The sequence below is a fragment of the Pongo abelii genome, chromosome 9, assembly GCF_028885655.2.
Source record: "Pongo abelii isolate AG06213 chromosome 9, NHGRI_mPonAbe1-v2.0_pri, whole genome shotgun sequence".
Lineage (NCBI taxonomy): Eukaryota > Metazoa > Chordata > Mammalia > Primates > Hominidae > Pongo > Pongo abelii.
The window spans coordinates 58355704-58369300 of record NC_071994.2 but is presented as its reverse complement, the minus strand read 5'-3'; the positions used below and the strand labels follow the sequence as shown (position 1 = coordinate 58369300).

The window sequence follows — 13597 nt, the reverse complement described above, 5'->3', positions numbered from 1 at the left end:
CAAAATTGACAAATGAGATCTAATTAAACTAAAGAGCTTCTGCACAGCAAAAGAAACTACCATCAGAGTGAACAGGCAACCTACAGAATGGGAGAAAATTTTTGCAATCTACTCATCTGACAAAGGGCTAATATCCAGAATCTACAATGAACTCTAACAAATTTACAAGAAAAAAACAAACAACCCCATCAAAAAGTGGGCGAAGGATATGAACAGACACTTCTCAAAAGAAGACATTTATGTAGCCAAAAGACACATGAAAAAATGCTCATCATCACTGGCCATCAGAGAAATGCAAATCAAAACCACAATGAGATACCATCTCACACCAGTTAGAATGGTGATCATTAAAAAGTCAGGAAACAACAGGTGCTGCAGAGGATGTGGAGAAGGAGGAACACTTTTACACTGTTGGTGGGACTGTAAACTAGTTCAACCATTGTGGAAGTCAGTGTGGCAATTCCTCAGGGATCTAGAACTAGAAATACCATTTGACCCAGCCATCCCATTACTGGGTATATACCCAAAGGACTATAAATCATGCTGCTATAAAGACACGTGCACATGTATGTTTATTGCGACAGTATTCACAATAGCAAAGACTTGGAACCAACCCAAATGTCCAACAATGATAGACTGGATTAAGAAAATGTGGCACATGTATACCATGGAATACTATGCAGCCATAAAAATGATGAGTTCATGTCCTTTGTAGGGACATGGATGAAGCTGGAAACCATCATTCTCAGCAAATTATCGCAAGGACAAAAAACCAAACACCGCATGTTCTCACTCATAGGTGGGAATTGAACAATGAGAACACATGGATACAGGGTGGGGAACATCACACACAGGGGCCTGTTGTGGGGTCGGGGGAGGGGGGAGGGATAGCATTTGGAGATATACCTAATGTTAAATGATGAGTTACTGGGTTCAGCATACCAACATGGCACATGTATACATATGTAACTAACCTGCATGTTGTACACATGTACCCTAAAACTTAACGTATAATAAAAAAAATGGAAAAAAAACTCGAGAGTGGAAAGTGTTACCTTGTAGTTCACACTCTTTTAATCCCTTAGTCCCATAAAATAAACACTCTAAAGTGTAAGCAGTAGAAATAATGTAAACTCTATTGAAACAAGTAAATTAGTTATTTTCAGACTTGGTGAAGGTCCTTTTGCTGAACACTATACTCTGTTGTGAATAGAATACACCTTCAATGAAGAAGAAATCCTTGGCCTATTTCACCATTTCTCCAACATTGCATAAAGGACATTTTTAAAATTCAGTTTCTTCTCTAACTGCAGCAAAAAGGCAAGGAGGAGTCTGTTTCAGGAACCTGAATCAATTCCTATGAGAGGCTTGTTCACTTAGAACAAGCCTTTAATTTGTTCTGTTTCCATATCAAGATTTCCTGCTTTCTATGTCATGAAAGCAGGGCCAACTGGCAGTCCTGGCACGATGCTCATCGTTCTAACCAAAGGGCCAATGAACCCAGCACCTATGCTGGCCTTGACATCACTGAGAGGTACAATGAAGTCCCTTGGCACACTTTTTTTTGTCAGGTTGGTGAGACAGAGAAAGGTGGGTCCTTGCCATGCAGATGGGCAAATTTCTGAAACCCTGTTGAGTGTTAACAATCTATTTTGGTTTGTGCCTCAGGAGAGAGTTCGATATCTTTGGCTCCATAGGCAGCCAGGGCCATGGTTCTTATCTTTTCCACAATTGGAAGCTGAACATCATAAGGGAAATGGAATCAGCTTCTTTACTTGCAGCTTCTCTCACAGCCCAAGCCAAGTCCACCAACCGTTTTCTACCAACTGACCAGTGATAGCAAGGGACTGCATCAAAGGCACCAGCCCGTTTTGTGAGCTCACACACCAAGTCAATCTCAGCACCGGTGTGGATCTTGAAGACCTTCAGAGTCACCATAACGGGAACCCCAAATAGCTGAGCAATCTGAATTTGCTGCTGGAGGTTACAGCAGCCATCTGCCACCAACTGGACGTTCTTTTCTTTATGTTCTTTCTTAAGAGGAACACCAGCAGTTACACTTGGCCCACCACTGTGCATCTTCAGAGCTTGCACCGTTGCCACCAACACGACCACACTGGGCACCAAGCTGGAAGCTTGGCACTTGTTGTTGAAAATTTTCTCCATTTCAATATCAGCACCAAAGCCAGCTTCAGTCACTACAAATCCTTCTTCACCAACCAGTTTCAGGGCAATTTTATCAGCGAACACTGAAGAATTGCCATGGGTGATGTTAGCAAAAGGGCGCATGTGCATGAATACAGGTGTCTGTTCCAGGGTCTGCATCAGATTTGGTTTCATTGCAACTTTCATCAAAACTGTCAAAGCACCAGTCACCCCCAAATCATCAGTGTTACAGGCTGCCCGGTTTTGTCACTGGCCACCACCATCCTTCCCAGCCATGTCTTCATGTCTGAGAGGCTGTTCGTAAGGGCCAGCACCACCATTATCTCGCTGGCCACCACGATGTCAAACAGCGTTTGCCAGGAGGAGCCTTTCTCTGTATTTGCCTGCCTGATGGTTATTTGTTGTAGAAATCAGTCATTTGTATCTTTTTAATTAAATTTTTTTATTTCCATAGGTTATTGGGGAACAAGTGGTGTTTGGTTACATGAGTAAGTTCTTTAGTGGTGATCTATGACAAAACCAGGCAACCTGTGACACTGATGATTTGGAGGTGACTGGTGCTTTGACAGTTTTGATGAAAGATGCAATGAAACCAAATCTGTGAGATTTTGGTGCACCCATCACCCGAGCAGTATACTCTGCACCCAATTTATAGTCTTTTATCCCTCATCCCCTTCCCACCCTTTCTCCCTGAGTCCCCAAAGTCCATTGTGTCATTCTTATGCCTTTGCATCCTCATAGCTTAGTTTCCACATATCAGTGAGAACATACAATGTTTGGTTTCCCATTCCTGAGTCACTTCACTTTGAATAATAGTCTCCAATCTCATCCAGGTTGCTGAGAATGCCATTAATTCATTCCTTTTTATGGCTGAGTAGTATTCCATCATATATATTATATATTATATATAATATATATGTTATTATATATTAATATATTATATAATATATAATATATACTAATATATATTAGTATATATATTATATACTAATATATTATATATACTAATATATATTAGTATATATATTATATACTAATATATATTAGTATATATATTATATACTAATATATTATATATATACTAATATATATTAGTATATATATATTATATACTAATATATTATATATATACTAATATATATTAGTATATATATATTATATACTAATATATTATATATATACTATATATTAGTATATATATATTATATACTAATATATTATATATACTAATATATAGTATATATATATTATATACTAATATATTATATATATACTAATATATATAAACTAATATATAATATTAGTTTCTTTACCCAGTTGTTGATTGATGGGCATTTTGGTTGGTTCCACGTTTTTGCAATTGTGAATTGTGCTGCTATAAACATGTGTGTGCAAGTATCTTTTTTGTAAAATGACTTCTTTTCCTCTGGGTAGATACCCAGTAGTGGGATTGCCAGATCAAATGGTAGTTCTACTTTTTGTTCTTTGAGGAATCTCCACAGTATTTTCCATAGTAGTTGTACTTGTTTACATTCCCACCGGCAGTGTAGATCACTGTATCCATGCCAACATCTATTTTTTTGTAGAAATCGGTCATTTTTATTCAATACTCTCTGCCATGCGATGGTGGAAGGGTCGGTGTCGAGACAGGCAAATTTACTCACTTCCTCTTCTGTCAGTGTGCTTTGATCCATCTTATTTATTCCCAGTTTTTTTTAGTCGAGTAATCAGAGAATTTCTGAAAATTCTCTGACACCATTCATTAAATGAATCAGCCGATTATACAGAGCCTTGTCTGTGCATTTTCATGCAGAATCCTTGGGTCGATGACAGCAGCTGGTAAATTATTGGCAACTGTGATGGCATGGATATCTCCAGTCAAGTGAAGGTTGAACTCTTCCATGGGGATGACCAGGGCATATCCACTACCCATGGCTCCTTCTTTCACTCCAAAAGTCGGTCCTTGGGAAGGCTGCCTCATACAGGCAAAAGAGGTGACATGCAGGTGCATGGTCAGAGCCTGCACAGCCCAGTCATAACTGTGCTCTTCCCTTCTCCTAGAGGGGTGGGCATGATCCCAGTGACTAGGATGTATTTTCCATCTGCTTGATCCTTTAACCTTTCTAGCACAGACAAAAACTTTGTCTACGTTTGCCATTGATTTTAATTTCATCTGCAAGCAATCCCAACTCATTATGGGTAAACAGATCAGTAGAAAGGTCTGCTTGACTCCATTTGGAACTCCTGCAGTCTGGACTGCCAGCCTCTCCCATCCCATCCCACGTGGCCCATCTCCCTGTAATCAATTGTTGTTGTAGACCTTTAAATGTCCACCGTGAGCCTAGATTCAATGTCAAGCAATGTAAGAGTGTATTGTGGGGCTTTATAAATGAAGAAAAAGGTGTATCAGAATGTCATCCAAGGCTCACCATGGCCTGACCACAATTGACCTTTTTCTTTCATATATTTTTAAGTCACAGTGGTTATTGCATTCATATGTATACTTTCATTCCAATGACAGAGAAGTGCATAAAAAGTGAAAGTCTTCTGAGTCTCTTTCTCGAAAAGCCACCACTTGCTATACTTTCCATTCTTATTTGATAATGATTATTAGCTGTGAATAGTAAGCTTATATTTATGTTTTGCATTTATTAGTATTATCAAGTGGATCAACTTACTTTTCTTATAAAATGTAAGTAGCACGCATAGAATATCTTTCTCTACTTCATGATATTTGTTGTTTATTTTTATTTAGTATAAATATTAAAATTTTCTAGTCTTATTTCATATGACTTCCCTTCATTTAAGTTATTTTAATTAGAAACTATTTCAAATATTCAGAAAACTTCTTCAATATATTTGTCTTTGAGGAGAGTGCATGGGATTTTGAGGATCTGGAATAGGGTGTCACAATATATGCAGGAAAAGAATTTGTTTGATATATGTGAGTGTACTATTATTTTCAAAATAAATTTTCAAACACAAAAAGTAAATTTAATGAAGTAGCTAAAAGAAAGAGGTAAAAATTTGAAAAGATATGACAGAAAGAGAAAGAGAGTTAATTGGTGGTGAGAAACTTAAGATAATGAGTATAGAAAACTCTTCTGAAGAGATTTTCTCTAAAGGAAATAAGAGAAACCAGGTCATGGATGCATGGATGGAGGAGAATGTGGACTAGGGTGATGATTTAAGCCAGGAGATGGGATAGCCTGTTTGTGCTGCACTGGAATGATCCAATAAAAATGATCCAATGATCCAATGAAAGAAATGATCCAATAGAAAGAAGCAAAGGGAGATGTGGTCATTATGCACAGTGTTTCAGTGCAGACAGGGGTGTTTTCTTTATCAAAGTGGTGGTATTTTAGCAGCTGGTGTTTTCTTTATCAAGGTAATAATGCATTCAGGTGTACATTTTCTTTACAAATGGCAGAGAAGTGAATTCAAGGTCAAAGTGTCCTTGAATCCTATTCTCCAGAGGCCACCACTTGCTATAGTTTACATTTTTTTTAAATATTATCATCTCTGAATAATACACTTATATTTCATTTTAATTTGTCAGTATGAACAAGTGGACCAATTGATTTCTTTTACACAATGTAAAGAGTTCAGCACTCTTATTTCTCTATCTATTTAATGTCATTTGTTCTTTATATTTGTTAGTTGTGAATTTTCATAATTTTATGTCTTTCCTCTTATGCTTCCATTCTTCTGCCTCATGCTACAGCCAAATCAAGCCACTTTCATTTTAAATAATATAATTTGAATTAGATTCTATTTTGAAAACTGAGAAAAGTTCTTTAATGGATTATTTCAGCAAATATGTAATAAGGAACTTGTTACAGGCAGTATTTTGTCTCTACAATATTCATATGCTAATGTTCTAGCACCTAAGTCAGAATACTGCTGTATAATATTTGAAAACAGGCACTTCAAGGATGTAAGTAAGTCAAAAAGAGGCTGTTAGCTTGGGCCTTAATTCAACAGAACTGGTGGTCCCATAATAGGAGATTAGGACACAGACACACGAGGTAAGACCATGTGAAGACACAGGGAAGAGAAGATGCCATCCAACCCTGCCCACACCTTAATCTCAGACTTCTAGCCTCCAAAGTTGTGAGAAAATGAAGTTGTGTGGTTTAAGCCACACAGTTTGTGGTACCTTGTTGTGGCAGTCATAGAAAACTAATAGAGATGTACCATGTCTCAGAATTTTTTTCAGGCACTTGAGTTGCAGTGTGAATAAAACTATACCATGGGCTTCTGGAGTTTATTTCCAAAGGGCCGAATGAATGCCCTCAGAAAGTAAATAGAGACTGAAAAGAGAAGAGGTCTGAAGTGTCTTCATCCATGAAACATCTGGAGAAGCTGGATCCAGCATACTATCCATAGAGAAACTTACCAATGGAGAAAAAGTCTTAGAAATAGACAGAAATACATATGAGAATGTAGTATATGATAAAGGTTGCATGTCAAAATTTTGAGGAAAACGTGTAAAGAAGCAATTGTGGGGGAAGGAAGAAAGCTAGGAAGTACAGTGTTAGATAATTTTAAGCCATGGAGTTATTGATTGGTAATAGTGTCAGTAGCAGCTGAGCAGTTATAAAATTGACCCTTGGTGAGCAGCATGGGAGTCATTGCTGATATTGTCAATGTTGTTGCAGAGGAGGAATGGCCCAAACACTAACTGGAGAAGGTATACAAGAGAATGGCAGGTGGTGTGATGGGACTCCTGGACACCACAGACATCAGCTGAAACACTGTAGAGAAGGAGACAGTGAAGGCAGGTAGGTGCATGCCATGTTACTGTATAAACAACCAGCAGTGTTTCTATATACACAACAGGCAGTAGAAAGAAATAAAAGAAAATGAACCTCAATTACATCTTCTGAAAAAGAAGGGTGATGAGAATGCTTAAAATCTAGTGTAAGTTTTGAATAAGAACAACATTCCAATATTGATTCGTATATGGAAAAGTAGATCAATAAAAACTTCACAAGATTAGACATGAATACGCATTGAAATTTAGTATGATAAAGGCGATATACTGAATAACTGTAAAACATGGACTATTCAATGAATGGGACTGGGATACTGAGTGGGATAAAATTAAGTTGAAAATATACTTTACATATGATTTTGGGATAAATACAGATACAAGAAATACTTTTAAATTTATAATGAAAATATAAGAACCTAGAGAAACACTTTTTTTTTTTAAACTCCCAGTGGGGAATAATTTTCAAATGACAGGACAAACTTTAGAAGACATTAAAGAAAATATTAATGAAGACAAAAACAAAGACTTCGTTGGCATGGCATGAACCATCATAATGAAAATTAAATAAGCTGGGAAAATATTGATAATGTATATCATAGCCTAACTGCTAATTTTCCCTATTTATAAAATGTTTCTGTAAAATATCAATTCAATATCCAAAAAGCTAATAAGAAAATGACTATAGGTCATGATTTACAATTTCTAGAAAGTAAAAAGGGCTCTTAAAGATACAGAAAGATGAGAATACCAACTCTTAATAAAAGATATGCAAACTGAATTGATACAGAGTTTTATTTTACTTACCAAAATGTAAAAAGCCAAATGTTTGGATAGCATATAGCATGTGGATGTTATGGGACCAGGCACTCTCCCTCATTTCTGCTAGGGGTGCAAGTGGATAAAATAACCTCCAGGGAAGATGATTTTCAACATATAGAAATATAGATAAATTATCATATTTTTCTCCCTATAATTCTTCATCTAGGAATTTGTCCTAGAGATATACTTGTGCATGTTGAAGATATATATATATATCTTTGTGTGTATATATATATATATATATATACACACAAAGTTAATAAATGCAGCATTTTTGCAATAAAAGAATGGTAACAGCCAAAATGGCCATCAATACTGTATAAATTATGGTCTATCCATATAGTAGAATACTCTGCGACTGTATCAAAAGAACAACAGGCTGGGCATGTTGTTTCACACCTGTAATTCCAGCACTTTGGGAGGCCGAGGTGGGAGGATCGTTTGCACCCAGGAGTTCGAGATTAGCCTGGGCATCATAGGGAGAACGCTTCTCTACAAAAATGAAAATATTAGCTGGGCATGGTGGCTTGCACCTGTAGTTTCAGCTACTTGATAGGCTGATGTGGGAGGATTGCTTAAACTCAGGAGTTTGAAGCTGCAGTGAGCCGTTATTGGGCTACTGCACTCTAGCCAGGGTGACAGAGTGAGATGCTGTCTGAGTAAATGAAATAAAATAAAAAAACAAGAAACCTGATATGAAAGGGGCTTCATGATACATCAAATAAAGAAAAAACCATGCAGGCCAATGTATATTTTGTATGAGACAGACTATATATATATATAAAAAAAATACATATAAAATATATAAACAACTATATAGTTGTTTTAGCATTAAGTATCTTTAGATAGATTAAAAATTAAAAACTATAAAAATGTATATGTCTTTGGATATATGGCAAAGAAGCCCGAGTACTTGGAATGAGAATGACGATTTTCAACGTATGTGTGAAAAAATTTTTTGAAACCTGTGACTATATTACTATTTTAAAAACAAATTTTTAAAAAATATTTCAAATTTTATTTTAAAAATTTTAAAATAAAGGAAATAAATGTATAGTGATAAATGCAATGATTTAGCTAAGAAAGTGAAATAGGGATATGAGAAGAACACACATAAAGAGATAATGAAAAGGCTAATTAGTTGGGAAAGGGAGGGGGAGAGAGAGAGTTAATTGGAGGTGAGAAAATGAAGATAATGAGTGTAAAAACTCTTCTGAAGCGATTTTCTCTAAAGGAAAAAAGAAAAATCAGATTGTGGATGGAGGGAAATGTTGACTTGAGTGGTGTTTTAAGGAGATATAGGATAGCTTATTTATACTGTGCTGAATGACCCAATAGAAGAGGAAGCATTGAAGAAGCAGGAGGGAGAGGTGGTCATTACACACAGCGTTTCAGTGCAGGGAGGGGAACCAGCACACAAGGGGAAAGGATGGTTAAGGACAGGAGTGTGCAGAGCCCATTCCCTGACTTGGGAGGGAAGACAGAAATGAGCTCAGAGGCGAACTGACAGGTAGGTTTGGTGTTGGGGAGATGGGGTAATTCTCGGCAGAGTGAGGAGGTGGTGTGAAGAGTTTCCTTGGAGAGTGGGAAGCAATTATGGAAATGCTACATGATTGTTTAGGAGATACAAGTGAATATTTGAGGCTCAAGGTCATAAATGTGAAGTGAAACCATTAGGCATGGTAGTGTGTTGTTCTCCAGCCACACTCAGGTCTGTGAGAAGAGATATGGAGTTAACAGGAGAGCTGGATTCAACCAAGGCAAAAGACAGATGCTTCACCAAAGAGATATATGCATGGCAAATAAAGGCATAAAATGATGTTCAACATCAGTAACCTTTAGGAAAATACAAATTAATAACAATGAGATACTACTACACACCTTTTAATATGGCTAAAATACAAAATACTGATAGTTTCAAATATTGGTCATGATTTGGAGAAACTGGACATTTTATACCCTGCCAGAGAGAGTAAAATGGTAGAGCTACTCTGAAAAACTCTTGCATTAAAAAAAATTAAACATAGAATATTTGACATACAACTCAGCAATCCAATTATGAAATTTATCCTAGAGACTAGAAAACTATATTCATTAAAAAAATCTATACACATGTTTATAGCAGCTTTATATATAAAAGACATATTAGATAAAAATGCAATGGCCTTCCACTTATGAATACTGAAACAAAGCGTCAGAACCAAGAAATACTACTCAGCCATGAAAAAAAATCAACAACAAACTACTAATACCTGTACCAACTTGGGTCGGTTGAGGACATTATGCTGAGTGAAAAAGCCAGACTCAAAAGATTAATTGTTGTATGATTTCATGTTTGTAACAGTTTTGAAATGACAAAATTATAGAGGTGAAGAATAGATTGGTGGTTAGAAGGGTTTGGGAAGAGACATGGGGTGGGTGTGACAATATGGGTCACCCAAGGGAGTTCTTTTGTGGTGAAGAAACACTCCCATATCTTCAATGTGGTGGTGGTTAAATGAATCTATATGTGTGACAAAATGTTATAGAATTACTTGCAAAGATATATCCCACTCCTAAAAAAATGAGCACATGCAATCACTGGTAAAATCCCATAAGATGTATATTATAGAGAATTGTTTTGTACCAACATCAATTTCCTGGTTTTGATAATAAACTCTATCTATGTAGCACATCACCATTGGCATAGATTAGGTGATGGGTACACGGGAACTCTCAGTACTATTTTTGTAACTTTTTGTTAAATTACAAATAATTCAGAATGAGAAGATAAAGAACTCAAAGTTCAGTTAGTTGAGCTGACTACGTGGATATTGAAGTCATCAAGAATGAGGACCAGAGTTATGCTGGAGATAAACTTGTAAACTAGACACATAAGCCATAAGATAATATAATAAACATTCACACACCCACCACTAAAATGATGTATATATCAACATTTTGTCATATTTGCTTCCAATCTCTCCTAAAAATGAATAAATAAAAATGTACTGATACAACTAAAAGCTCAAACCTGCATCTCTCACTGATCTTTTCAAAACTTCTGAAGCTAATATGCATTATTCTCTCACACATGTAATAACATGTTAAAACAGGAATTTTAATTGAAATATCAAGATACACTAAATACTGTGTTATAATGGAGGTGCAAGGTGACATGCTGAATTTCGGTACAAATTTTCTGATAATAGGTTACCAACTTGTAAGCAATCATCCATATCAAGGCTATGAAAAAGTTTAGAGTTGAATTTTTATGGGACAAATAAAATGTTGAACTTAATTTAAAGATGATCTATCTTCCCCACTGTAAATTTGGGCCGTTTGCAGGCAAAAATATTACATAAGAGGAGTGTGTACATTTCAGTGCTTCTCACTCCTACCCTAACTTCCACACCTGTAGTTTTTTATCATTGCCTGCTGACCCTGAAGGGTTGGCTGTATCCCTGTGAGGAGGGTCAGGAGAGCAGGACATTGCCTTTTTGGCTTGTCTCGCTGGGCTGACCTGGCTGGCCCTCTCTGAAATTTACAACATTGTAGAGTTCTCTCAAGGTAATATAGTAAAACTAATTCCAAGCCCTATCATGTAAAGTCCACAACAGACATTACTCAGTGTTCAGAGTACTCTGCCTTATGATCCTTCTTACACGGGATCTTGTAAGCATGACCAAACACTTGGGGTGGCACAAAGAATAAAATGCATGACATACTAATCACCATTCCTTAAAAAACTCCATGCTTTTATTAACAGTGCCATCATAAATGACCTCTTCTTTCATTTCCATCTGACCAAATCTTACTCATGTCTCCTTGACCAATAGAAAAATTTATGTGACTGGCAGAAGTGACAGAGGATACATACTGGGTAAATTGTAGAGTCATCAGTTCAAATTCTAAATATTTCAAGACGCCCTCCCTGATCGCACACACTTACTAATGATATCTTCTCCATCTCTTCTCTCCCTCCTTTGTGTTTGCATCCTGCAAGGATTCAGGATAGTTTTACCAATATGTTGGGCATGAGTATGGGGCTCTCTTCTAGACTCTATGTCACTGCTAGATAACAAGCAAATCCCGTCTGTATCTATGGCCAGCATTGGTGCATTGACAATATCCCTGCCCAGTCCATTCCACACAATCATAAAGAAGGAGAATCCCAGCAATCTCTTCGAATTCTGGGTAACTGCCATGTAGGTGAGAAGAACATGTGCTTATTGTGATTACAGTCACTATACAGAGACATGAACTGTTCAGGATGCCTGGATCACAAGAGTAGTTATTTTCAGTCCACAGATCAGATAATGTCAAACCTTACCACTGTATTTTTAAAGCAGAGACTTGAGCACAAATGGCATAATGTCAGTCTGGGGCAATCTCATAACCTCACTATCTGCTTGGATTGCCTGGAATGAGCACGTGCCCCATGTTGATCATGCAGTCGGCTTGAGAATCCCAGTTCCATGAATTCAGGTTCACAGTGTTCTTTTCATTCTAGCACTTGCAGATTCTGCATCCCTTCATATGCTAGGATTTCTTGATGCTGAGCTGGGCTTGGCTGTAGGCAAGGGCTTTCTATGCTGCACACGTGGTAGTGGGAATAGTTAGTCCTGCAACACCCATCCATGCCCTAAGCACCTGCAGGGACTCTTCTGCTCTCTTCTGTCCATCCCTGTGTTTGCATCCTACAAGGATTCAGGACAATTGTACCAATATTACGGGCATGAGTATGGAGATCTCTTCTTCTGTACTCTGTTGTTACTGCTAGATAACAACAAGCAAATCTCTTCTGCATCTATAGCCAGCATTTGTGCATTGACAATATTTCTGTCCAGTCCATTCCACACAATCATAAAGAAGGAGCATCACAGCAATCTCTTTGAATTCCAGGTTCCACAAATACATGCTCAGTATGTTTTTATACAGTGAACAGAGAATGAGTGAGTGAGTGAGTGATTGATATTGCTATAAAAAGTTTACTTAATGATACATTGAGGACTGTAGGTGGATAGGTTAATTAAAAATATCTGTTAACCAGCAATTATAAAAAGATTACATTTGTAAGAAAAAAATTTCATTTTTACCTAGAATTAATTCACTAGAAAAGGATTAGACTGAAGGACTTTCCATTCTGTAGGTTTCAGCAAATAGAATTCCAGTCTGTCTATCTTACAGAAGGCATAGCTATCAATCACTTTTTAGGATTTCCAGTTTAAATTTAAGTATAGATTTCTTATCTTTGAAATTTCTATTTATGTATTTTTCTTTATTCTAAAAAAAATGGGGATAATGTGTTGAATGTGCAGGTTTGTTACATAGGTACACAGGTGCCATGGTGGTTGGCTGCACCTATTTACCCATTCTTTAAGTTCCCTCTCCTAACCCACATCCCCCAACAGGCCCTGGTAATGTGTTTTTCCCCTGCCTGTGTCCATGCATTCTCACTGTTCAGTTCCCACTTATGAGTGAGAACATGCGGTGTTTGCGTTTCTGTTCCTGTGTTAGTTTTCTGAGGATGATGGCTTCCAACTTCATGTCCTGCAAAGGACATGATCTCATTCATTTTTATGGCTGCATAGTATCCCATGGTGTATATGTACCACATATTCTTTATCCAAGCTATCATTGGTGGGCATTTGGGTTGGTTCTGTGTCTTTGCTATTGTGAATAGAGCTGCAATAAACATACATGTACATGTGTCTTTATAGTAGAATGATTTATATTCCTTTGGGTATATGCCCAGTAATGGGATTGCTGGGTCAAATGGTATTTCTGGTTCTAGATTCTTGAGGAATCACCACACTGTCTTCCACAATGGTTGAACTAATTTACATTTCCACC

At 36.9% G+C, this 13597-nt stretch overlaps 1 pseudogene; it reads right to left on the bottom strand.

The window, feature by feature from the left end:
* Positions 1-1376: 1376 nt before the first annotated feature.
* Positions 1377-4439, bottom strand: LOC100441220 (monofunctional C1-tetrahydrofolate synthase, mitochondrial-like; annotated as a pseudogene).
* Between the last annotated feature and the right edge of the window lie 9158 nt (positions 4440-13597).